Source organism: Ambystoma mexicanum, chromosome 11 (genome assembly GCF_040938575.1).
Source record: "Ambystoma mexicanum isolate Mex_15411 chromosome 11, UKY_AmexF1_1, whole genome shotgun sequence".
NCBI lineage: Eukaryota > Metazoa > Chordata > Amphibia > Caudata > Ambystomatidae > Ambystoma > Ambystoma mexicanum.
The window spans coordinates 773,395,327-773,420,461 of NC_090934.1; the positions used below are offsets into that span (position 1 = coordinate 773,395,327).

The following is a 25,135-nucleotide window of genomic DNA, read 5'->3' on the forward strand; positions in this document are numbered from 1 at the left end:
TGTTGCGTTTGTACTTGCCACAAATAAGTCTTTATCTGGTGTCTGCCATGTTTTGAAAATCTGTCTGGGTGGCTTGTTGTTTAGTTGCCACTCGTGTTCCTTCTGTGAATGCAATTACTTGCAATCACAGGAAACCAGACTAAAGAATCCTGCATTGTGTGTAGGAGAGAACGAAGGCCCTCCTGCGTAACTGACCAAGGCGGACAAGAGCAGCAGCAGCCGCCCTGGTATCGTCTTTGGCATCAAGAATAAAAGTGCCAGAAAGAGCAACACAGCCGGTGAGTTGGGGAGACCGAGGCAAGACCGGTCTATGTTGAAGTCAAGGTTGTAAGTGGCAACACTGTATAACAAGCGCTGGAACAAACAATGTTAAATGTGTGTGACGAAAGACGCGACTAAAGCTGATTAATGTTTGAACTTGAGAAGGAAAGAAACGAAACCGTTGACAGAGTGGTCTGGCACCGTGGATGTGCTCAATCTAAACTCTCTGTAAGGTATGCCGCCAAGAGAAACAAAAGTAGAAGATTGATGAAAATAATTGTGTGAAGTTAATCGAAGTGGTCTTGTGATGGTTTAAACAAAACCCATCGCACATTCGAAAGTCTTTGATTTTGATTTCAAGAGGATCCAAGCCCGAACGTGGGATATCCATATCAAGAGGATCTGAGCCTCAATGAGGGAGATCCATGGTCTTAGCCTGAACGAGGGAGACCAAGTGTGAATAGTGTGATAAAAAGGGGGTCTGAGCCTGAAGAGGGAGACCCATGATGAACATTAAGAGCAAGAACTTGTGCATGTGAAAATCCTAATAGGAATGGAACTTTGAGACTTTGTTACGACAGACACTTTGCAGTACGAGTGTTATTGGAAAGAGGTTTTGTCAGAAGACCCTCATGTCTGTGCTTTGAACTGTATCCTCTTGGCTGAGAAGCCAGAGTGTTTGCGAAGCTCGAACATGCTGATTTTCCCCGTGCTGAAAACATGGGGAAGGGAAGCCAATGCTCAACCGTCCTGACATATTATTTCTTGAACACTTTTCTTATTGAATCAACCATTGTCCCACACCTTTTTTTATTTAGAAGTAAGGATTGGCAATAGGTGCATTAGTATAGGTCCTTTTATTTGACATACTGGACCGGAACTGCATTATTATTATGAGATGGTCGCAGCTTGCTCCTATCCGAAGCTTTAGGTCTAGATAGGCATTAAAACAACCCATTTGAAGTTCAATAAACACCCTTGAACCGTGATCACTTGTGTCTGTCTTCATTGTTTGACCCCATGCCTTCCATGTGGTATCAGAAGTGGGATATGATTCAATTGACTAAAATTGAAAACCCATGCCGATAATCGTCATACCGCCAGAAGGAGAGTATAGGACTATTGAACTCCTTGAGTCTGATAGAACATATACCATAAAAGAGACCTTGTTTTCCCAGCACCAAATTCATATCGGCCAACAAGACTTGTTTTTCAAAACCCAGGTATTATTAGATACCCTGCCACTCCCCCACTATAATATCAAACAATGGGGTTGAATCCCTAACACTTTGATGCTGAGGGACCAGGGACCATGAAACTCAAAAATAAAGGTGTACTAGCTGTCTGCCAAGAAGGGCCGGTTGGTATGAACGTCCATCCTCTTTGGGAGACACATCCATCAGAAAGAACATTACCAGGAGGCAAGTAATTAGTTTTAATGGATTCCTCCCTCCCACGGAATCCTCAGCTGTGATAGACTCTCACAGCAGTAAGTGGGTCTGGAGGGGAGCAAAGGACACCAGCTAGACCAAGACTCTGGATGACCTTCCTGATGGAGTGTGTGTCCTGCCCCAAAAGAGAATCCAAGCAGCAAACATGTGCAGAGAAGCCCATGTTGCTGCCTGGCAGATGTCCATGGCAGGGGCTCCCCTCTGCAGGGCAGAGGTGGCTGCCACCCCTCTGGTATATTAGGCTCAGAGACCCTCAGGCTCATCTTTACCAGTCAGATCATAGCATTCAGTGATGAAGAGAATGATCCACCTCAACGGGGTGTTTAGTCACAGCCCTGCCAGCATATGCACCAGCAGAACCCACAAAAGCTTGTCAGGTTTCCTGATGTCTCTCTTTGGAGAGACGTAGTTGCTGAGAGCCTGCACCCGATGCAGCCGATGTAACCACTCCTCTGCTATGGAAGGGTTGGTGGAGGAAAAAACACAGGAAGATGGATCTTTTGCTAGAGTTTGAAATCCAAGACCACTTTTGCAAGAAAGGACGGCCTCATTCTCAACATCACCTTCTCTTTAGAGAAAACCAGATAGGGAGGTTTAACAAATAATGCTTGGTGCCCACTCACCCATCTAGCAGAAGTGATGACGACTAGGAAAATCAACTTATGGGTGAGCAATCTAAAAGAACAGGAATGCAGGAGCTCAAACGGAGCTCCAATAGGAAATGTCAATAACCAAATTCAAATCCCTAGCCGGAAAAAAACAACTGGCTTGGAGGAAACAGGTTGTGCAAACCCCACAAAAACTGCAAAACTGGATTTCAACAAAACAAAGAAATAGCAGTGAGGCACCCTGTCACAGTACCGATCTTCAGGCCCTATTGGGCCAAAGACAATAAAAAATCCCAAACGGGGGATAATGTACAGGGAAAAGGGTCCACATCCCTCTCCTGGCACCAAGCTGAATGTTTATGCCATCAGCTGGCATATATAGACCATAGACCTCGGTGCGAGTCTCCGAACTGATAGGAGTACATCAGGGACATCGACCGACGAATCCCACTCCTTGCATCTCAGTCTTTCAGCAAGGAAGCATGATGGTTCAGGCTGCTGACATTCGGGTGGAGGACCTGCTCCTCCTTTTGGGAGAGTAGATCCACTCTCCTTGGGAGGTGCCTGCGAAGGCAGATGGACATGTCCAGAAACTTTGGGTAGTACGTCCTCTGGGTCCAGTCGGTAGCGATTAGAATCAACGTGGTCCCGGGCAGGTACAATCCCTTGAGAACCAGTGAAATGACAGGAATCAACAGCAAAGCATAAAAGAGGTTGAATGTCCACTCTACCATCAATGCATACCCTTAGAGCTCCCCGATGAGGAAATTCCCTGGAGCAGAACAGCTCACATTTCCTGTTCACACTGTAAGCAAATAGATCCACTACTTGAGGAGTCTCCCAGCAGGAGAGAATCTCCACTAAAACATTGCGGCAGAGCTCCCACTCATAGGAGGCCGAAGTTTCTTTTCTTAAGGCATTCACCGTGACATTCTCCTTGCCGTCAAGATGGGCAGCCATCAGAAGAATGTCATTCTCCAAAGCCCAGAACCACAGTCGCATTGCTTCTCTGCATAGCAGCAAGGATCCTACACTGCTTCCGTGTTGAGGTAGTGCATGGCCACTCATGTCAGTCAGGACTAACACAGTCTTGCCTTTCACAGAGGGGAGGAAGGCAATCAGGGCAAGCCCCCAAATCCAGCAAAATGATGTGCTCCCGAGACTTTGAGGAATACCACAGTCCCCTCACTGCCAAGTCTGACAGGTGAGCACCCAAACCAGTCAGATGTATCACTTGAGGGCAGGGTTGCTGAAACAACAAGCCTCTCAGCATGTCCTCTCGGGGACCACCACGCGAGGTCTTAATCCACCTGGTTCAATACCTGCAAGAGGTCTGACTTGTGGCCCTAAAACTGCGACAATTGAAGTGATGTCATGCACAGCCAGGCCTCCAGAACCACCACGAAGCAGGAGGCCACGAGACTCACTAGGCCTAGAAAGGCTCACGCAGGAACATGTCCCTGTGACTGGAAGAGGTGGAAAGACCAGGAGGTGTTTGCCATTTGGTTCTCAGGCAGGAATGCCCTGCCCAGGCGAATGACCAAGACCACCCTGATAAATCGGAGGGACTGGGACGGTGAAACATGAGACTTTCTGAAGTTCAAAGAAAAGTCCAAATTGTGCACCAGACTGCATGTACGGAGCAAATGTACCCGCACTAGGTCAGGGGAGTGAGCTCGGATGAGCAAGTCGCCCAAGCAGGGAAAGACATGAATGCTCTCCCTCCTGAGGCGAGCCCCTATCACTGCCAGCAGCTTGGTGAAAACCTTGGGTGCCGCAGAAAGAAGCAACGGCACAACCTTGAACTGATAGTGCTGCTGGCCCAGTACAAACCTCAGGTACCTCCTGTGCTTTAAATGAGTGGGGAAGTAGAAGTAGGTAGCTGGAGGGCTTGAAGAATCTGGGGCAGAGTTACAATCTTGAATTTGTCCATTCCTATGTACAAATTCAGAAGTCTCAGAACCAGTATCGGACACAAAACCCCATCCTTTGTCAGAACCACAAAATAAGTGGAATATCAACCCTTGGATCGTTCTGTACGTGGTACCAGTTCTATCGCATTCTTTGAAAGAAGCAGATGGACCACTTCTGTGAGGATGGGATATGGAGGCAAGGTGATGGTATGAGGGAAATGGTCCTGAAGCCCCCGCACGAACAAGAGACTGTAACCCTGCTGAATGACCTGCAAGGCCCATGTATGGGACATAGTTGGAGACCATTCCGAGCTGAAGAGGGACATTCTCCCTCCCACAGGGGACTTGTGGGAGAAAGTCTAATAGGATTTGGCACTCTCGGTCACAGAGGGGATGGTGGCTATATCCAATCCTACCCTAGGGGCACCTCTAACTCACGAGAAGAGTCCGCCCTGCGTCTGCTAGGAGCCACATGACCTCATTCTCATGGAACTTAAGAGGAAGAACGACAAAAACCAAGACCTCTTGTAGATGGAGCGGAGGGCTGCTGGACGGCTAAACCCAAAGACTTTGCCATCACTTTGGAGTACTGGAACCTCTGAAGGGCACCATATGCCTTAGCCCCGAACAGGCTCTGTCCATCCTGCGCAGAGCAAAACTTCCTCATTCAGGAGTAGTACCTTAACACTTTGCTCATGGCCATGGAGCGTCTGCCAAAATAGGCAGTGTCGAATTCCAACTGCAGAATCGGGTGGGAAGCCGTCTAACAAAAAAAAAAAAGCACATTGAATTTAGATTCATTTAAGAAATATAGGAGCCTTCCCTGAGCGGGCATTCAGAACCAAATCAGATAAGGTAACTAATACATTAAACAAATATGGATTTAGTAGATACTCAGATCTGCTAATAAAAGACTGAATACAAAGGAAAGGTTTTGTATTCCCCCTACCCTTTCCTCTAATTTGAAGAGTCTGTAGAATGTAACACAGAGCATAGTAACAGAGCATAGAGGGCAGGCGCATCGGGCCTGTACCCTCAAGAATATCAGAGCAAACGATATTGCCGACATGTAATTGTAAGTACATTTGTAACACCATATGCAGAGTAAAAAGGGAAGTAATATCCCGATAATGAATAATGACAATTAAAAACAAATAAGTATATCATTAATATATTTTTTAAATAAATGTTAATTACACATGTCATTGCAGGAAACACAATTTTACAATACTAGACCTGGGCATGTGAATTTAAAGACAGAAGTGCTATAACCAGTTTAACTAGAAGTTTAACAAATGGAACAAGCTTCATAAACAATATATATTGATGTTGAAAAACTAGTGGATAGTATAAGAGGTGTTGAAAGGCGGACAGTGTTTGCCTGAAGAATTACCTTAAAAATAGTTTTAGAGAACTGCTGGAAGGAATTAAACATGTCAGGATAAATGTAAAGAGACTGATTAGTTTGGAACTGTGAAGGAATGACAGTATATTTACTGCAGAGTTTCATGAAATAATGTACTTTTAGGTTGTTTAGAAAACTCTTTTTGCACCGATAATCGCAAAAAACCCACTTTTCCTTATGAACTTGTAAAACATGGCTAGTGTTTTGTGAGAGCAGTGAGCAGTGTGAAGGCAGTCTATTCTCTTGGCTTTTCATCACAAGTCTCTCCTCACTGTTCATCGTTGGAAAGAGGAGTGGCTTCTATTAAAACCTTGGCGCCAAGCCGAGTGAAGGCAAGTGTTTTGTGTTTCCGTGGGACCGAGAGGCCGAAAGCCAAGCTCTGCAGATCTTCACTGGCAGTATATTTTTGGATTGCGGCGAGTGAGTGTGCAAGAGTGACAAACTAAACATTGAACCTGCGGCGAAGCACACTACATGTAACATCTCATTTGCCCGGAAAGCGGGGACTGCAGTGTAGTTTTGCCTTTGACGCGTAAAGTGTGTGGCTGCCTCCTACCATCTCATCAAGGTATGAAAGGCAAAAATTAAAATAATGCCAGGCGCTACCACTTAAGGAGCTCGGCCCAACTACCAGCAGCTAAAAATTTAGAGGAGGGTCCATTGGGATTGGGACCGGTAGGGGGCCTACTGCTCAAGGAAAAAATACTATGTTTCCCCCCCAGTAATGGAAACTACTGTGTGGCCAAATTCTCGACTGGGAAGCTTCAGCCCAAAATAATTCTACAATGGGTCCTTTGACAGGTACCAACCATGATCTAGAAATCTCAGGGATTGTTTTGTCACAAGTGAAAGCGGAAGCAAGTATGAATTTGACTGAAGTATGCCTGTCTGGAAAATGAAATAACAGCAGCAGAGAGTCTCAGCATCTCTCCTGCACTCTTTAAAACGCAGAATCTTGAGGTGAATGGAATATCAGATACACTTTTGCCCTAGAACTCGCTGGAAGAAACCTCCTTTGCAGACAACGATCTAACCCCTCACTGGTCATTCAAGGGTGACAATACCTGTAGTCATGCTCCACCAGAAGGGGGTGCAAGTTCAATTGCAGCATTGAACATTGTTCTACAGGCCTTTATCAGACTGTTCAATATAATTGCACTTGAGGTTAAAGCGAACATCTCAGCCTTGACTAACATCAAGAAACAATTGAGTGCCCGCTCCTTGTTGTGCGGGGCATGGCTAATGTGGGTTTTATCAGACAGTCACTCTGTACAGACCAGGCCAGGTGCATCAATCTGCAAGGGCCCTAAAACAGATGAGCAGACCCCCTGGCCAAACGAGTGAAAGTACATATAGAAGAGAGACTGCACACCCTATGTTCTTAAGCAAAAAAAGCAATTTTGTTAAATTTATGGAATTTAGAGCTATAATGGCTCACACAATTTATCAATCTTAAAGGGTGCTGGGGAGAAAAAAGATGACTCTGGTATCAAGAAGTCACATGTATCATAGAAGAAAACAAAGTTCCTATTGTCAATAGAAACTCCCGTCCCCTGCACACCATTTGGTATTGGAAATAAAAATTCCAAACAATGTTTTAACAAATTGAGTAGTTGAAATCTGAAATAATTATTATAGAAAATCATTTTCGCAAGTTCAATGGCAAAGGTTTTACTGGATGCGAAGTATTCCTGTTGAATTAGTAACCATTCTAAGGCTTCCAGTCCTCCTTCGTGTGGTATAGATGTATATAGTGATTGTACAAACTGCTTCAACCAATTTTACAAGCCACATCTACCTATTTAAGAGATGCCACTCACTTACTGAACATTTTGAATACGGTTGATCAAATTGAAGAAAGTTGGATATTATTTACATTGGATGTTCAACAGGAATACTTCCCATCCAATAAAACCTTTGCCATTGAACTTGTGAAAATGATTTTCTATAATAATTATTTCAGATTTCAAAGAAAATATTATTTACAGATATCCGGAACTTCGATGGGGTCAGCCATGGCCCCAGTATATGCAAACACATTTATGTTTCATTTTGAGACTCAATACATCTTAGAGAATCCAAGATGGTCAGACCAACTGGTGATGTGGTGACGTTACATAGATGACGTGTTTGCAATATGGAAAGGTACGAAAGAAGAACTGGAAGATTTTCTGAACTATTTGAACACATGTAACAACCGTTTCAAATTTACTCTTGAGATTGGGACACCAGCAGTACATATTTTCGACACAAAGCTCTACCCAGAAAATGGTAAATTACAAACAACAATCTACAGAAAACCGACGGACGTTAATAACAGCTTATTCTTTACAAGTCATCACCCAGAACACCTGAAAATAAATCTACCCTTGAGTCAATTACAAAGGATTAAACACATTGTTTCCAACGAAGAAGGATATTAAGAAGCAGAAAGAGATCAACTCACACGGTATGAAAGAGGTTTTCCGCAACCAATATTGACAGAAGCCAAAGAAAGAGGCTGATTGAAGAAAAGGTCTGAACTTCTAGTTCAACAGAACAAACAAGATAAGGCCAATCCTCCATTGATTTATCTATCACAGTACTCCACAAGCAGTGCACAGATCAAAAGATCTCTACACAAGAATTGGAAAATCACCAGGTTAGACCCACAACTCAGCACTTTGTTCCCGAAGCCTCCACTAATGGCTTACAATAGAGGGAGGAACCTACGGGATTCACTAGTCAACGCGGAGAGAACGACCACGACACAACAACGGTTATTACTAAAATCTAAGAAAGGGACATTTCCCTGTTTAAACTACAGTCAGTGCAACAATGTCCAGAAAGGTTCAACAATAAGACATCCTTATACAGGTCAAAAAATGTATTTACAATATTACGCGACTTGTGAAAACAAGTGTGTGATATATGGACTAATTTGCCCATGTGGCAAGTATTATGTTGGCCAGACAGTGAGACGAGTGAAAGATCGTATATCTGAACATAAGTCGAATATTAGAACTGGCAATATAAAATCACCAGTCACAAGACACTTTCGAGATCACCATCATACAATTTCACAACTGAAATTCGTGGTCCTCGAGACCATTACATGACCAGCGAGAGGAGGCAACTTACAACAAATACTGTCTCACAGAGAGATGTTTTGGGTACATAAATTGGATGCCCTGGAACCCAGATGCATGAATGAAGAGTATTCTTTGAATGTGTCTTTATAAACAAATGATAACATGTAAACAACAACATGTATAGACTATAACATGGTGGCCAGGACACGAATATTTAGAAAATGGCAAATTGTTAAAATGTGGATACATATATCATGACACCAATAAGATTTTAATCATGTTAACCAGAAACATGTTGTCATGATTGTGGGATAATGGAAAGAGGATCTATATATAATTAAATGGCCTTTTACACAGAGGCACTACGATTCCCAGAATTCCGTGTGGTCATGTGATTAGCATCACACGACTTATCAAGATAACAAGTATTAGTAAACTGATTCCAACTTAATAAGATTGCAAAGAAGCACACCTGGTGAACTCACTGAGAAGCATAGGTGAACTTAGGTGAGAATTCCGTGCGGTCATGTGATTAATATCACATGACCATTCAATTCAATATAATATGTATTAGTGAACAGGTTCGAGTCTTATAGAATTGCAAAGAAGCATATCTAGCGAATACACTGAGAAGCGTAGGTGAGGTTCATACACATTGTGACATGGACAGAGTTTGTTTACCAATGTGGACACTCTATTTGAATTCACATAGAGGTACTACGATTTCCGGAATCCTGTGTGGTCATGTGATTAATATCACATGACTACTTAAAGAACTACGCGCAAGTGAAAAGCTTCTCGCTCATTAGAATTGGGAAAGAAGTACTGACGGCCAGTGCACTGAGAAACAGAGGTAAGACTCGTTCAAGCCACATAGTTAATTTAGCACATAACACAGAGAAACTATCAAATTTTGACATACATTATCATTCATTTAGAAATCGTATACCTAAGGACTACTCCTGAGTTCGGACCGCATGACATTACATTTAAAGAAAGAACAAACGCTGGCACAAGTAGAACGTTGGCTGTGACAAATATAGCACACCCCGGATTAGGTGAGTGCATTGAATAGTTGAAGTAGACATACTATAAACACATTGTTTGTTAATTAGAAAATAATCGAGATATACACACCTAAAATGCAGATATACTTACCTTTATAGGGCACGATTGTTTGAACGGCCAGGCGTCTGGACACCTGAAACCCTTTGCCATATGCTGCAACACCACAGAGGTATTTAAACATTCTACTTGACTAATATCAGAACCTCCATTGACCTACAAATCACTAATATCTTATATCAATATTGTCCACAGAATCTCAGAACTGTGCAACAAGATGACGTTTCCATAATCCCACAATCGATGATCTTTTGAAGACACACAAGAAAATTTAGTTGAAAAAAGCAATTGTGTTTGTACAAAGTTTGAAAAAAGTATTCATTTGAATTGATGAATTACAGAAATTTGTGTCGAGAAATTTTGTTGAAAATGCTTTATTTAAAAGATTGTTGATTTCTCCTGAAGAAGAGAGTTTCACTCTCGAAACGCGTAGAGCTCATAATTGATATAAATTGATATTATTGAGTGAATTGAACTCCCATTTTTGATTTTCAGTTTCATTTACAAGATTAAATTGTTCATCCTGAGACATATTTTGATAGAACTACTCAATTTGTTAAAACATTGTTTGGAATTTTTATTTCCAATACCAAATGGTGTGCAGGGGGCGGAGTTTCTATTGACAATAGGAACTTTGTTTTCTTCAAACGAGTGAAAGTGCCTGATCCTACGTCAATCCCTACTACATTCCTAGGGAGGAATTCAACAACTAAGAAACCTATAATTATCAAAAGTGACCCCACCTAAAATATTAGGGGCTCTGGAAGGTTGAGGCATATGTGGTTGTGCTCCTCCAAGAAATATAGGAAAACCACGGGACATTCCCGGCAGAGGTTCAGAGGGAGCCTATCGTGGATGTTGATGAACCTAATATCTCGGGAGGGAGAAAAAGGAACATGTAACTGTACATGCAAGTTATTTTTTTTTATGTCGACTATTCTACTGTACGGTTGTATGTGGAAAAATGTATAAAACTGTTTTTAAAAAAAACAAACTCTGGGAGAGCACTGGGCCCAGTTGACGAGTCAGTGCTGGATGCAGACAAGACGATCCTGGAGGCAACGGAGTATGTAGCATTACACAAGAACAAAACGTGTCAGCAGAAAACCCCATGCAAGATGAGACCTAAAAGTCAGTCTCCGAAGAAGCCTGTGATTGGCACTTATGTTTCCTCTAAAGCCAGGTCAGGCTACTTAGGATCACTGTACGAACAGCCGAAGGGTGGCTACTTATCCAACTCTGAGAAAGCAAGGCTCCCTGGGGGCAATCTTTGACAGAATACTGACGGTCATCCCAAGAACTCTCCAGGCAACCGCAAGGATACCCAGATGCAAACAGCATTCCAAAAAAACAGGGGAGCCGGCCCGAGACCATGGGAGGGTGTATCTGACTGGAAAGTGCTTTTTTGACCCTGACCCGCAGAGGAAGGTTGACCAGGTCCCCCACCCCCAGGGTTGGGGAAGGCTCTCCAGTGCGCTGCCAACACTTACAAGAGCCCGCCCGGGGTTCTAAGGACGTGGATCTGGTAATCTGCAGTTGGAACTCAAGAAGCCACAACTCCTTCTTGAATACTGACCCGATTACTCTATTTAAGGGGCGGACATCATCTTCTTGCAGGAAGCATGGCTCAGGGATACCCCCACCTTCGATGGATATTTGAAGATTTGCAGCAAGGCCAAAAATTGTGTCAAAGGAAGATGGGCAGGTGGATTACTAGTGGCAGTAAAGATTATGAGGAGGCAGCTCTATCTTCTCAATACGAGTGGAGAGGATCTACTAATCTCTAAAATAGTAGATGGGATCAATAACCAAGTAGTTCAGACTCTCCTAATAAACATATATTTCAATCCTCTCCTGGGGGACTCTGACACAGTGTCATGCCTGTGCCACTGGCGCAGACATTGGAAACCATCATGGACTATTTGGAACTCATTTATCCTCATAATACTCTTTGAACAACGCCTATTCACACTTTGGTCCTTAATTTCCATTTGCACGACTTTGGTACTTTCTTATTTAATTCAGCTAACTACATGTACCATAATACACCTTGCTACAGTTGTCAATTCCTGGCTATTCCCATTCATCAGTATTTGAACCACAATCCCCAGAAGCCCTAGCGATCAGTGCTGCTTCCACCTTCTCAGGACCGGAGAGGGAGGAGGCAGATTACCTTCAGGTGTGCTGCTCCAGGTGCTGCCAATTAGCCTGCCTCAGTACAGGGCAGGGCTGTATTTAAGCAGCTGCCTGCAGGAGCTCAGTCTCTTGCATCAAGAGTTCTCCCAGCCCCTTTCTGCCTTGAGCCATGGATTGTATGCTGTCCCTGTTGCTGTATTATCCTGCTTCTGATCCAGTGCCCTTTGCCGGCTCCTCTGGGCTCCCTGCCTTACAGCCTGCTACACTCCTCTGCCTTGCTGCCCTGCTCCTCTGGGCTCCCTGCCTTGCAACCTGCTACAATCCTCTGCCTTCAGCCCTGGTCCTCTGGGCTTCCTGCCTCACTGCCCTGCTCCTGTGGACTCACTCCTTACTGACCTGCTCCTCTGGACTCCCTGCCTTGCAGCCTACTACAGTCCTCTGCAGTCCACAACAGTCTGCCTGCACCTTGTGCCATCCGTTACTGCAGCCCTGCTTCCTTGTTTGCAGCCCCCCTGTTTCCTGGCTACTGCTCCCTTACTCTCTTCCTTGTTTGCAACCCCCCTGTTCTTGATCCCTGTCCTTCTCTTCCTTGAGTCTTCCGTCCTCCCCTTAGGTTATCCATTTCAGTTATACTGTTTCATTCATTTCCTTCTGCTAGCTTTCTCTCGTCTTTCCAGCCCTGAGTTATTGTTCTACTATTCTGTGTACAGTTTCCGGTCACCATTCCCTACAGTTAGATACTAGGTTTCTGCCCTTACTTTCTTCCGGATTCTGTTCTTAACCTTGTTCTATTTGACTTCCTTTTCCCTGGATATTTCTGTTCTTGTCTTCACTTGTGTCTTATATAAATCCTTTGTACAGAGCTTGACTGTTGGTTTCCGGCAGGCAACCTCTGCCCCTCTGGCCCTCTGCCCCTCCCGTCGCGTTTTCAGTGTTGTACTTCGTGTCATTGTTTGGTTCCTGCTGGACCCATACAGTCTTCAGTCTTGTGAAGTACTGTTACCTTGTTCGTGCCTTAGGGTTCAGGTACAGACACCCATTGCTGTTGTGCAGAAGGCTGGAGTTTCCAAAGGTCCGTGGAACACGCTTTCCCATTTCTGCATACACCCCAAGAGGGAATCCAGTTTGTTTGTACCTTTGTATTCTCTGCCCCTTTTTGTTCACAGCTACTGTAGCCTATTCTTCTTTCTTGTTGAGCTTCCTGCTGTGTGTGCTTATCTGTCACCTTACATCAACACAGCCACCCAAAACCTAACTGGGTGCCCGAGAAGGACCAACATTGCAAGGGAATCGTCTCACTTCCTGTCAAGATAGGGCTTTACCCAATCCAATTTGATCGGGGATCAGCCCCAAAAAGATATTCCAACCTGGGCCAGTGGATTCCCATCCTCAAGGATTGGCTACATCTTTATTAAAACAGATGTGGCAAGGCTGAGAGACTTACAAATTCTAAAAATGAAAAGGAACGACCACTCCCTCCTCTTACTAACGGTGTCAGCGTTGGCTCCACTGGAAAAAATGGAATCGATCAGTAACAGACAACTTTTAATAACCGGGGAAGGTGGAAGTTTGCGGGAACGCAGCGCCAACATGCAGAAACTTAATAATAGGCTTGCCCACTGGTGGAATGACCTTCGTTTGGAAGATAGAAGGGGGATTACAGTGCCCAATGTGTTCTCTAATCTGCTTGACAATCTGGGAAGTGCAAGGGATTTAACAATAGGGACGCCCTTAACGCCTACACTGGAGGCCAAGAGGCAACCATTTGACAGTACAGTTCACAATAGAAAACATTCTCCTAAAAGAAATTAGTAATGTAAAACAAATCCTCCCTGGTTAAGAAGGTGGCGATGAAAAAAGAAATTAATTCCCTGAAGCAAAAATACAGACTCTGGTGTAGGCATCGGAAAACACAAATATACGGGGTGACAAATGAGATCCTGAAGAATAACCCCCCCCCCCCTCTCTGGGCTGACATTCTAGGAAACCTATTCGAACCAATTGCTACATTTTGTAAATGTCCAGATTCATGGCACCAATCCATACTGATCCCCAATCTTTAAAAAAGGAGATACGGGAGCGCCAGGGAGCTACCGCCCTATCTCACTTACCGATACGTCCTCTAAGATCTTTGCCACTATGGTGTTACGAGAACTGATGTCTTGGGCGGAGGCTAACCACCGCCTGCATCCATTACAAAGTGGATTTAGGAGGGTAGTGGGTACTTTACAGAGTGGTTTTCTATTATACGCTTGCCTTTCAGAGGTTAAAGGTAGTGGGCCTACTATTTTGTATGTAGCAGCCATAAACCTCTCAGTAGCATTCTACAATGTGGATCTTACACGATTGTGGAAGAAGCTGGTAAACTGGGGCATTGATCCAGGTCTTTTGGCAACAATTCAGATGCTTTTCTCACATACAACCTGCAAAGTGATGGTCAACAGCACAGGTGCCCTCAAGATCTATTTCAGTGGTTAGGGGGACAGACAAGGGTGCGTGGTTGCTACCACTCTTTTTAATATGTATCTTGAAGATTTGTGGGAGGAAGCAAAGATGTGGGGGTTTTCGCCCCTATGTGTGGGCAACTGCAAGTGGGCTGCATCACGTATGCAAATGATGTAGTCCTGATTGATTACACTCCTGCAGAACTGCAGAGCGGTCTTACAGGATTTATGACCTACCTGGCAAAACCTTCCAGTAAACCCAGCTAAATCGCATGTGATGACTTGTAGCAAGAGGAAAAAACATTAGCTACAAGTGGATAATCAACAATTAATGGGTTAGCAAAGTGGGGTGCATCCAATACTCGGGATTTTCTGTCTCTTGGCGATACACAACTGAAGAAGGGAAAATGGAAGAGAAAGTGGGGGCCTGTCTGTCCTTGGCCAAAGCAGTTGCATGAATTTTCCCTACTTCCCTTAATCGACTTCTACAGGGCTAAGATACTGGTGACTGTCCTGTATGGAGTCAAATTGTCTCAAGGAAAGAATAGAACGTTTGACACCCTGGAAGGGAGGATCTTGAAGAGGGTGTTGGAACTCCCCACCTCAGTCACAGTTAGCCTTATTAGTTTGGAGCTGGGACTAGTGTCTTGGTGGGCTCAGCTGATGAAGCATAGCCTCACCCTGTTCTTTGAGATGGCTAGAGTAGAACACCCTCAGATTGACTTCTATTTGAACTCCACCATGGGCAAGGAAGCTAACCGTTCTTGCGTAATTTTGTGTGTGCACCTAATACAACATAAGACCATCAAAGCACCAACATGTGTCGATAGTATGGGAAACCGTCTTGGACCATGGTAAAAAAAAAATCATCTCCCCTTCATCAACGTGGTCTGCTTCATTGGCCACTGTGGACAGACCAAACAAGGACTTCGCCAAGCACAAGCAGCGTTGATTGCCCGTAGGGAGGCTCTCTGAGGCAAATACGTTCTTTCCACTGGCATCCAGCCTCTTAGTCTCTGTCCAGGGGAGAGAAGGAAAAGTGGATGTTTTCAGGTTTGCAGTTGCAGCCTGTACCATGAAGCTCTCAGGGGAGGCATGAGTGGACAAAAAGGCTGGGTCTGAGGGAGCAGGGCGGAGTTTCCTAGCCAGTCTCCAGTCAACTACAGGTGCAGAGATGGGCATTTCCCACACCGCCTGCACAGGAGCCTCTACTTCTACATTGAACGGTAGCACAGTCTCCCTTTTGGGTCCTTCATTCAGAATGTCTGTTGATTCAAATTTTACTTTCGGTCTGGGTGGAGGCAATAACCCTAAGGCATCAGCAACCTTGGCCATCAGCCTCTGAAAGGATGCCAGAGGCTTAGCTGGAATGGGGCTGGAAGCAGTGGCATAACACAAAATGTGGGGGCTCCCCTCCGAACCATGCTGAGGGCCCCCCCAACTCGGCAACAAATCCTGGGTCGTGCCACACTCTGGGCCAGCCTAGATTATCACGCTTGCACAATACACACAAACATGCTGCTGAAGGGGTAAGCCGCGCACACTGTACTAAGAGAAAGATATAAATAAGTGTTTTCATGCAATATACAGCACACTTTGAGAATAATTGGCTAAAAAGCCAGAGTGTTTGCAATTGATTTGTAGGGTAACACCAATACAATACATGCAAGTCACCAACACTGCACAGAAACATTAATGCTTTGCTATTAAAAATTCCATGCCACATTGAAAACATGTCCCACTGGCTGCACAATGTGGACCAGTGTAGACACGTAATAACATTACAGTAAAGCATGCCAGGCCACATTTAGACATATCTAGAATGGTGGCACCAAAATGCCAGTTGAAGCAATAACGCTATTCAAGAAGAGAGCACACATTCAAGCCTGTGTCTCTGCAGCCTCTAACAACATGGCCAAACTCTATAAAATCTGCAAGGAACTGGTCAATCCTGTTGCAGTCTCTACCTCCCCTGTACCCTCCCAGGCCTTCTGTATGGCTCTGCCACTCACTTCTCTGCTAAAACTCAGGGCATCCTGTCTTCGATCTCATCTTCCTCTCTCGAACCCCCTTTTGCCATCTCCATCTCTCCTCCTCCTTTCTCCTCTTTCTCTCTTACACCTGACAAGGTGTCTATACAAATCTGATCTATGATCATCCAAGCTGGTGCTCGCCTGCTCCTCCAGAACCATCAAGGACCATATTGACACCCTCACTCCATCCTTAGCCGATTTCTGCAATCACTATTTCACCATTGGAATGTTCCCCGCTCTCCTTAAGCACTCCTTGTGCATCCACTCTTCAAGAAGCCATATGCCGATCCTGCCTGCCCGGCAACCTATCTCCCAATCTCCATCACCCCTTTCCTGGGCAAACTCTGGAAAAGCTGCCCATCTCCCAGCTTAATCTCCACACTGAATCTGTTGTCTACATTACCATCAGTCTGGCCCCAGAGCTGCCAGAGGCACGGAAACTGCTCTCCTGTACACCCGTGAAGATCTGCTCTCTAACCTTGATTCCAGCATTCCTTCTGGCCTCCCTGCCGTTCTCAAACTTGAGCGGACCACCTGAAGTTTCAGAAGCAGCTCAAAACATTCCTCTTCTGCTCTGCTTTCGCTCTCCCTCCCCTACTGACCTACCTGTCTGCTGTATTGACTGGTTGCTTGGCTACCCTCAGAGTCTCACTGAATCCAGACTCTTTCTTGATCAGTCACCCTTGCACTGCCTCTGGGCCTACTATGCACTCAGGGGCTGTAACTGTAACCCTACAGTCCCTTGTTCTCCTTGCACTACCCAGAGCCGCGCTGCCCTGGCTGCACTTACTCAGAGCATTACTGCCCTTTTTTCCCCTCCCCTCTTCCTTGCACTTCCCCCTGCATTTCTCGTTCTCGCACTTACACAATCTGAATGACACAAGGCGTAGTAAGATTGTTTGTCTTGTCCTCCATCTATCTTCCCTCCCTTGTCTTGCCTAGAAACACTTATGTACAGGCATTTTATAAATGACATATCATTTTATCACAGTTGCCCAGAAAAATATACAATGCAGCAGTAAGAAACGGCTAGACTGGCAGCACCCAAATGCCAGTCTAGCCAGGTAATTACACTTAGCAGGACGGATTTATCAGAAATGCACAGTTAAAAAAAAGTCATACTAAACTGAAGAATGACTAGTCTGGCTCCACCAAAATGCCTCTCTAGCCACTAATACCACATATCATTTGTCTGCTTAGCCTGGCCATGGATAACCATTATGGTTTATCACACAATCCCGCCCCCCTCTTACCAACTACCCCAAAATCCAGAATCAGCTCTTTGGCCCAGAATTACCTTCACGTCCCTCTTCCTTGTCCCAGAGCTTACGTATGATATGATAGGTTATTTATAACGCGCTTAACACCCAGAGGTTTCTAAGCGTGGACCCGGGGATCGAACCTGTGTTGCTCTGTGTCATCTTTCTTCCAAGGCGAGCATGTTGCCCCCGAGCTATCCACCCGAGCCTCCTACATGGCTACACAACAAGAGGTAAGCAACCCCCTTAGTTTACAGTACCTTTGGTTAGAAGAAAGTGGTTCCAGCTGGCTTCTGTTCCTGTGTAGGTCTGCAGATCCTGGTGTTCCTGGGCCTCAGTCGTGGAATGGAAGGTCAGCGGCAGCAATGAGCAAACTTCAGATCAGTGGCACTTTGCAGTTTCAGCTCCTCTCTTCTCTCACAAATGGCACCAGTGCGGTTCTCGGATACCACTCTGGACATTCCTCCCATTTGGGATCCAGCACTCTGTTGAGGTGGCTCAGGCTTTGTCAGTTATGGTTCCTGGGAGTCTGGAGGATCTTCCTGGAGCTCTGGTCCAACTTAAAGACACTCACTCGATTCCGGTGTTCCTCTCCCTGGCACTTCGTTCCTGCAGCAGCAATAGAGGTTTAGCCAGCTCTGAGAGGTCCCATCAACCCAAGGGGACTAGTCGTCCTCTGCAGGTCTTCCCTAGACAAGGCGAATTCAGAGCTTCAGCACAGCAGCAGGGCTTCACCGGGCAAACCAACGGTCCAGGAGGCTCCTTGTCTCAAAGGTAAGTACTGGGATGGGGAAGAGTGGGACTAGGAGTAATGAAGAGTACAGGTAGCTAAGTCAGGCATTACCTCCATGTACCTCTACCTCATCCCAGTACTTGTGTATGAGGCAGAATGCCTCATACACAAGTACTGCCTCATACACAAGTACAGGGACGAGGAGGAATAGGGCTAGGAGTAATGACGATTACCATTAAGTAATCAAGGCATTAAACACAAGCAGTGGCATAACAGCATTGAGTTGACAGGGCTTCAGCACTCCCACAGTCCCCCCCCCTGAAATTTTGGGCTATGTGGACTCATCCTGGCCGACCTTCAGAGCAGTTGCCGGACAGAACAGGATACAGATGTTAAACGACACCTGGGTTTCGCTGTTAACAAGGGACCAGCAATTACTAAATTAAAGCATTTCACTGTTCATACCTGCATTCAAATGCCACATTTTTTAGGCAATTTAAATTGTGATGTGGGCTTAGTACTAGCATGCTAGGGGAGTGATTGGAAGGGTAGAGAGGGAACAGGAGACTGCTCATTCTCACAGCAGTCCATAAGTGGGTGCTTTCAGACTTAAAGAAGAGAGTTAACTGCTTGTAACACTGAAGCTGCACTAGAATAGTCTCATTAAAATGCGTAAAGAAGTTAGATGCCCCCACACAAATCAGTTTGCCCACCACCGTCCATAAAGTTAGCGCCTCTCCCAACATTTGAAGGATTAGCCCGCCGAAATGTAGGTTTGGTTGCGCCCCTGAACACAAGCACACATACCATTCACCATATACACATATGCACACCCAGCCATCCATACATTTAAGTGTGTACTCTTTCACCATACAGGCACACCTATGCAGCCATCCATACATTTAAGTCTGCACCCTTTCACCGTACACCCACACAGGCAGCCACCCACACATTTAAGTGTAAACCCTCGCACAAGTCATGAGGTTGAGGGGAGCCTTATTACTTCAAAAAGAAATTGGGCCTCATTCCAAGTCCGGCGGTCAGGGTTGCTGCCGGATTCAAAAGGATTTACCCGTGCCTGACTTCCCGGGGTGCCCTGGCGGCCCGGAAAGTTAGGCGCCGGTAAATTTGCAGTTCCCCATTCCCATGGAATCCCATAGGACTCTATGGGAATGGGGAACACGGAAGCACTGGCATCGTTAACGGTGCCAGTACTTCTTTGATGGTCTGCTTACTGTGGTCGCTGTGCCCGGCAGGGTCTGACCTGTCGGGCACAGTGGCTCCGGCAGACAGACTTGTATGCAGGTCTGGAAACAACGGTGCCTGTAAACTTACCGGCACCGTTGTTTCTGGACCGCCGTACTTATAATTAAGCCCATTGTTTCTTTTTGAAGTCACTCAGACTTAATAAAGACATTTTTTCCGTTAAGGACCGAACCATAACAGAAATAATTACTTTATGAAGGCACAGTGACTTCAAAAATGAAGTCACAGGGCTCCCCCACCCCATGACATGGAGGTCTCCAGCCTAGAGTCTTCCATGCCATGGGGTGGGGGAGCCCTCAGACTTCAAAAAGATAGTTTCTTTTAGAACTCACTCTGCCTTCATAAAGAAATTAATTCTGTTATGGTTCGGTCCTTAACTGAATTCTTTTTTCCCCCTCCAGGACTTAGCTAGCACCCCCCCTCCCCCCTGCACGGCTTCATGTTGCCCATAAAATTCCTCTGGAGACTCAAGGTTCTTAACTAAAGGGGACTTGCTCTCCCTCTTCGTCATAGATCTTGTAGATCTTTGAAAAACCGTTTCATAGGAAGAGGGGCATATTCCAGGGGAGTGCAGATTGGCGCCAACAACAAGGCTTCGATGCCCGAAGGCGGAACCTGTCCGAGTCGGAGACTTAGCCACCCTTGGGGTCCATGCCCAACCCTGTAGGCATGTGGGCCTGTTCCCTGAGGATACCCTGAAGAAAAAGTGGGTCTGGTCAGTACCAGAAGCACCATTGGCACAGTAGCCAACGCCGCCTGAGCACATACAGGCACATTTTCTCCCATTCCTCTGTGGTGGACGTTTGGATGGAAAAAGGTATCTGTAATGCAGCTTCTAGGAAATCTCAAAGAAGAAGGCTGGTGCATAGAACCGCAACGGGAAAGACCTTTTGCAGTGCTTCTTCCTCTTCTTCTTTTCCTGGTACAGTGGCAATCTCTCATCGGACCAGCGTTCTGAGGCGCATGACCTCAAACAGTATTGCACAACTGCACCCTTCTACTTATGGACATAGGTGAAGATATTCACTGCTCTTTCCAGGAGTGCCTTAGGTTGCATGGACTGGCACGACCCACAGTCTTGGTTGTCATGATAGTTGCCCATGCAGTAGAGACAGACTCCGTGCAGATCCGATACTGACATCTGCCGATCAAAATCTGTGCAAGGTTTAAACGCCGAAGCCTTCATTGGATTGGGCCTTGTGTCGAAAAATATTGAAAGGTTCAAAGAGCATGTTCCTGAAGCATACAGACAGCATAGTAAAAAAGGAACTGACGTCATGGAGTGCAACAACTCAATATATACTGGCCCCAATATCATGTTAGGCCCGGAGCACGTAGAAGCATCGGGTGCAGCTGCATCATGCACCCAGATGGTAGAAATTTTTGCGAAGATTAACTGCACTGTGGATAGGGACATCATAGATGAGGAACCCATGGGAGGAAGGAATCCATTAGAAATTAGGTTACTGCATGATGCCATCACTCTTAACAGTTTCATCACATTTCATACGGATAAATGGTTTATTGGCATATGAAAATGAAGTATCTGAATTGCATGCACTCTCACCATTGACGGGAAAGAGTGTTAGTTCAGTGTCATCTCTACAACCAAGCACCATTTGACTATCTAATTTTAGGACTGATTTTGTGTAATGTATTGAACCCCCCCCCATCTCCAGTTTGTGTAGTAACATAATTGCTGTCTGGGTGTGATGCATACATTTCTTGCCACTTTTCCTCATTATGAGCTAATCGTCCAAGTAGGGGAAGAAACCTTTGTGAAGAGAAAGTACTTTGAACTGATATGGTTTCTCTTCTACCTTGAAACTGATATATTTTCTGTGTCCCTGGAACATGTAAGAATGAAAGCAAGCATCTTTCATGTGCATGGTTGCCATGTAATTGTCTTTCTTTTGCTCAGGAACGACCATGCGAGTGGTCATCCTGATTTGTTGCGTCTTCAATGTAGGTTGGCTGGTCATCAAGGATTGGTCACATTTTGCAGTCCTTTTTGAAAACCAAAAATCACGCTGACAAATGCCTTGGATTCGTCCCTTCTCTGGCACTTTTTTCAGCCCCATCTCTAGTGGTGACTTGATTTCCCCTTCTAGCACTTAGAGATGTTCTTTTTTGAGTCTTGATCATTTGGGAAGAATGTTCTTTTGCTGAACTGTAAACTCCACAGTGTAGTATCCCCTTATCCCCTTTCTACTGTCTATAGGACCCCCTTCCACTTGTGGGTGATCATGGATATTGTTTCACCTACTAGGGTGTAGTGGAGAGAGACGGTGATGCCACTTTTTAGCGGGCTTTTTACCTTCAGATGGTGCTCCTGCCTCTTCCACATCTCTTCTTTGATGTTTGTAAGGTTCTTGATGGGTTCCCTGTGTATAGGTGTGGTGTGGCTGCATACATGTTTGGATGGGTTTGACATCCTGAAAGTGTTGTCATGAAGAGATTTGGTGTCCGTCACCTCTTCTGCCACCTGATGATACTCTTTTATGGAAAGGTCAGACCTTTAGTGTCCCCAGAGACATACGAATTTCCTGTTGTCTTAGGCTTTTTTTTCAGGGTCTCGTCCACAGGTCTTCCAAATATAAGATCGCTGTCAAATGGCTTGTCAATTAAAGTTCTTGAGTTTCTAGTTTAAACTCTGCGACTCTGAGCCATGCATACCTTTTCATTATTGAGACTCCTGCTGACTGCCTCTCTGCTGTTCCTACACCATGTAAGATGGTCTTGATGGTAGCATTTGCTTCCTGTTGCCCTTTCACAATTATTTAAGCTTTAGACTTTATAGTCTCAGGCAACTTCTGTGTAAGGTTATTCATACAGGCTTCACAAAACCATGGAACCAAACCAGCTAGTTTTCCCTTGTACCCCATTTTTTGAGTTCCTCAGACTGTCTAACTACATCCTTCTCTGCCTGGAATACTGGAGATAGCTCGCCTCTACGATTCTTTTGTTTCTTGGATTTAAACCTTTCACTGGCTGCTGCGACCATTCACTGGATCTATATAAAACGGAAAGGTCCACCAATGGAAAATCTACTTATCTGAACGAATCCACTAATTTGGCACGTGCGGGTATCAAACCCTGCTATCCCGGAATTGTAGTGTGAAACTGTAAAACAACAATATCATGAATATGTACTGAAAATAAAACTATTTTGATCTAAGCAAAGATTGGTACCTTAAATGCGTGTCTATTATGCAAAAACAGAATTCAATAAAGAAAAGCAATGACAATTTGCTGGAAATGACAATTGCAGCATATTATTCACAAATTCATGAAACATGGAAACAAAAATTAGCCCGAGGGGCTAAGGACATATCCTTGGATAGAGAATTCATAGAGAGGAAAAGGGGAAAGACCTGACAGAGAACAAGGGAAGGTTAATGGGATGAGATTGCCTGAAATCTCAGCAAAGCTCTCTTTTTCCCTACCCGGAAATAAGTTAGGTGCGTCAAGGGAGAGGTGGAACCAGAAATGGTATAAAAGAACTCAAAGACAAGAACACATAGGTGCTAAAGTTACCTGTGTTCAAAATCTCTTACATAGGGTTAAATCATTTATTAACGTGTGTGATGTTGCTCAAGTTGAGTGGCAGGGGTCGGGAAAGGAAATGGACTCCTCAGGAAAACACGTTTCTGCTAAATTAGTAGTGGACCAGTCACCTTCCTCATGGAAATAAGGAAAGACCCTGTAAAGGTAAATAGTGTATCAGTGACACGCTAGAGTAACATCTAAAAATGAACCCAGAAAGCCCCTGTGTTGCTTACCCTAGAGTAGGGCCGGGTGTATTTCAAACATCCACAACCATTCTGTAGGCTGGTCGTGGCAGAGAGGCTGGCAATGTACGTATGACTGGGGGACAACTGGGAGGCAGCGTCCCCTCCTGAGTGAGTCAGGGTACGTCTATCTGAAAAACAGGGAAGAGAAAAGCATCCGTCAGTCCCAACTGAGTGGGTGGTTATCTCTTGTGGGAGCTCTGGGACCTAGTGGTGGGAAAGTGGTGTTGGGGTGAGGACAGGACTGACTGTCCATAACGCGCATATTGAAAGGGTCCCACAAATGGTAAAAACATGCAGCTAAATAAAGTGATCATGCACATGATTTCCTTCAGGTGTGCACCAAGACGGCATAGGGGCCCATGTGCCGGGGCGGAAAAATGTGAGCATGTTAAACTTCCACCAGTAAGTTATGAGAAACCAAAGGGTATCTCACTTGCTAGTCCCCGGGGATCTCTAAGGTGGCCAGGGCACGGCTATCGCCTTTGGATCCAGACTCTGGGGATGGACCAGATCACCTAGGGGACAGGATCTTCGTGAAGTGGGGGTGAGATGACCAATGGTGAGAAGCGGTATTCCGCTCTTTGCCGTGCTCATACCCCATCCTATTTTATAGGATTCTCCAACATCCCGACCTCCCCTCCCCCGCCCTTTCTGCACAAACATTGTGCTGAGGAAGAGGATGACAAGAGTGACGAGGCTTATCCTTACATATCTCATTGGATCTGTCCTGTTAAACAAGTCAGGCAATGTCAGACCTTAATCAGATACATCTGATACCCATTAGCTCCTCCCACACGGATAAAAGGCGAACAGAAACGCACTCTGAGCAAGGTGAGACACGAGAAGTAGCAGATGTTCTGGGGCGAAGGTGAACTGTGAGAAACCTGTAGTTGTCTCCCTAGCTAGTCCCCGGGGATCATCATCCAGGTGGCTAGGACATGACCATCACAATTGGATACAGTTCCTGGGGGTGGACCAGTGAGGGAGGATCACCTGGATGGGGTCCTCGGGGAGTGGGACAACGACGGGTGAGACGGGTATTGCCTTCTTCCAACACCTTTTCCCCATCCTACCACGTAGGACATTCAAAAGCACTGCCCCCCCCTTTTGCGACACAAACACTTTTGCACGACACAAAGACAATAGACTAAAACCAGAGCCGTTTCCATGACATGTCCAAATACAAAGGTCAGAGAGTCCGGCAATAGACCAGAATCACACACACCTGATGGCCCTTTCCCTTCCCCACAGGGATAAAATGTGGAGAAAGAGAGCACAGTATGAGCAAGGGAGACAGCATGATGAGACAGCTATTGAGACCCGGCATTCAAGAGGAGGAGAAAGGCTGCAAATATTGAGAGGCTGACGAAGTCAGACACGAGCTTGCCCCGACAAAACCCAAGAAACCTCTGCAGAAGGAATTGTAAAACTGAGGACAATAAGTCAAGTGTGTTGCAGCAGATGTCAACAGTACACAAAGTGTATCGATGCTAATAAGCCGGAGCGAAGGAGACTCCTGCTACCGTGGTAACGGCCTTGACTCCAGCTACAAGAAAAGCCAAGCGGTTCATCACAATGGGTGAGTCGAGAGGGAGAGCTGATCAGAACCGGGCTGTGATGAATAAAGTCGCAAAGT

The 25,135-nt window shown here is 45.3% G+C and overlaps 1 protein-coding gene across 10 annotated transcripts in view; it reads right to left on the reverse strand.

Moving 5' to 3' along the window:
- Positions 1-25,135, reverse strand: part of SCUBE2 (signal peptide, CUB domain and EGF like domain containing 2) — a 1,402,698-nt gene that overhangs the window by 200,869 nt on the left and 1,176,694 nt on the right. The window lies entirely within an intron of this gene.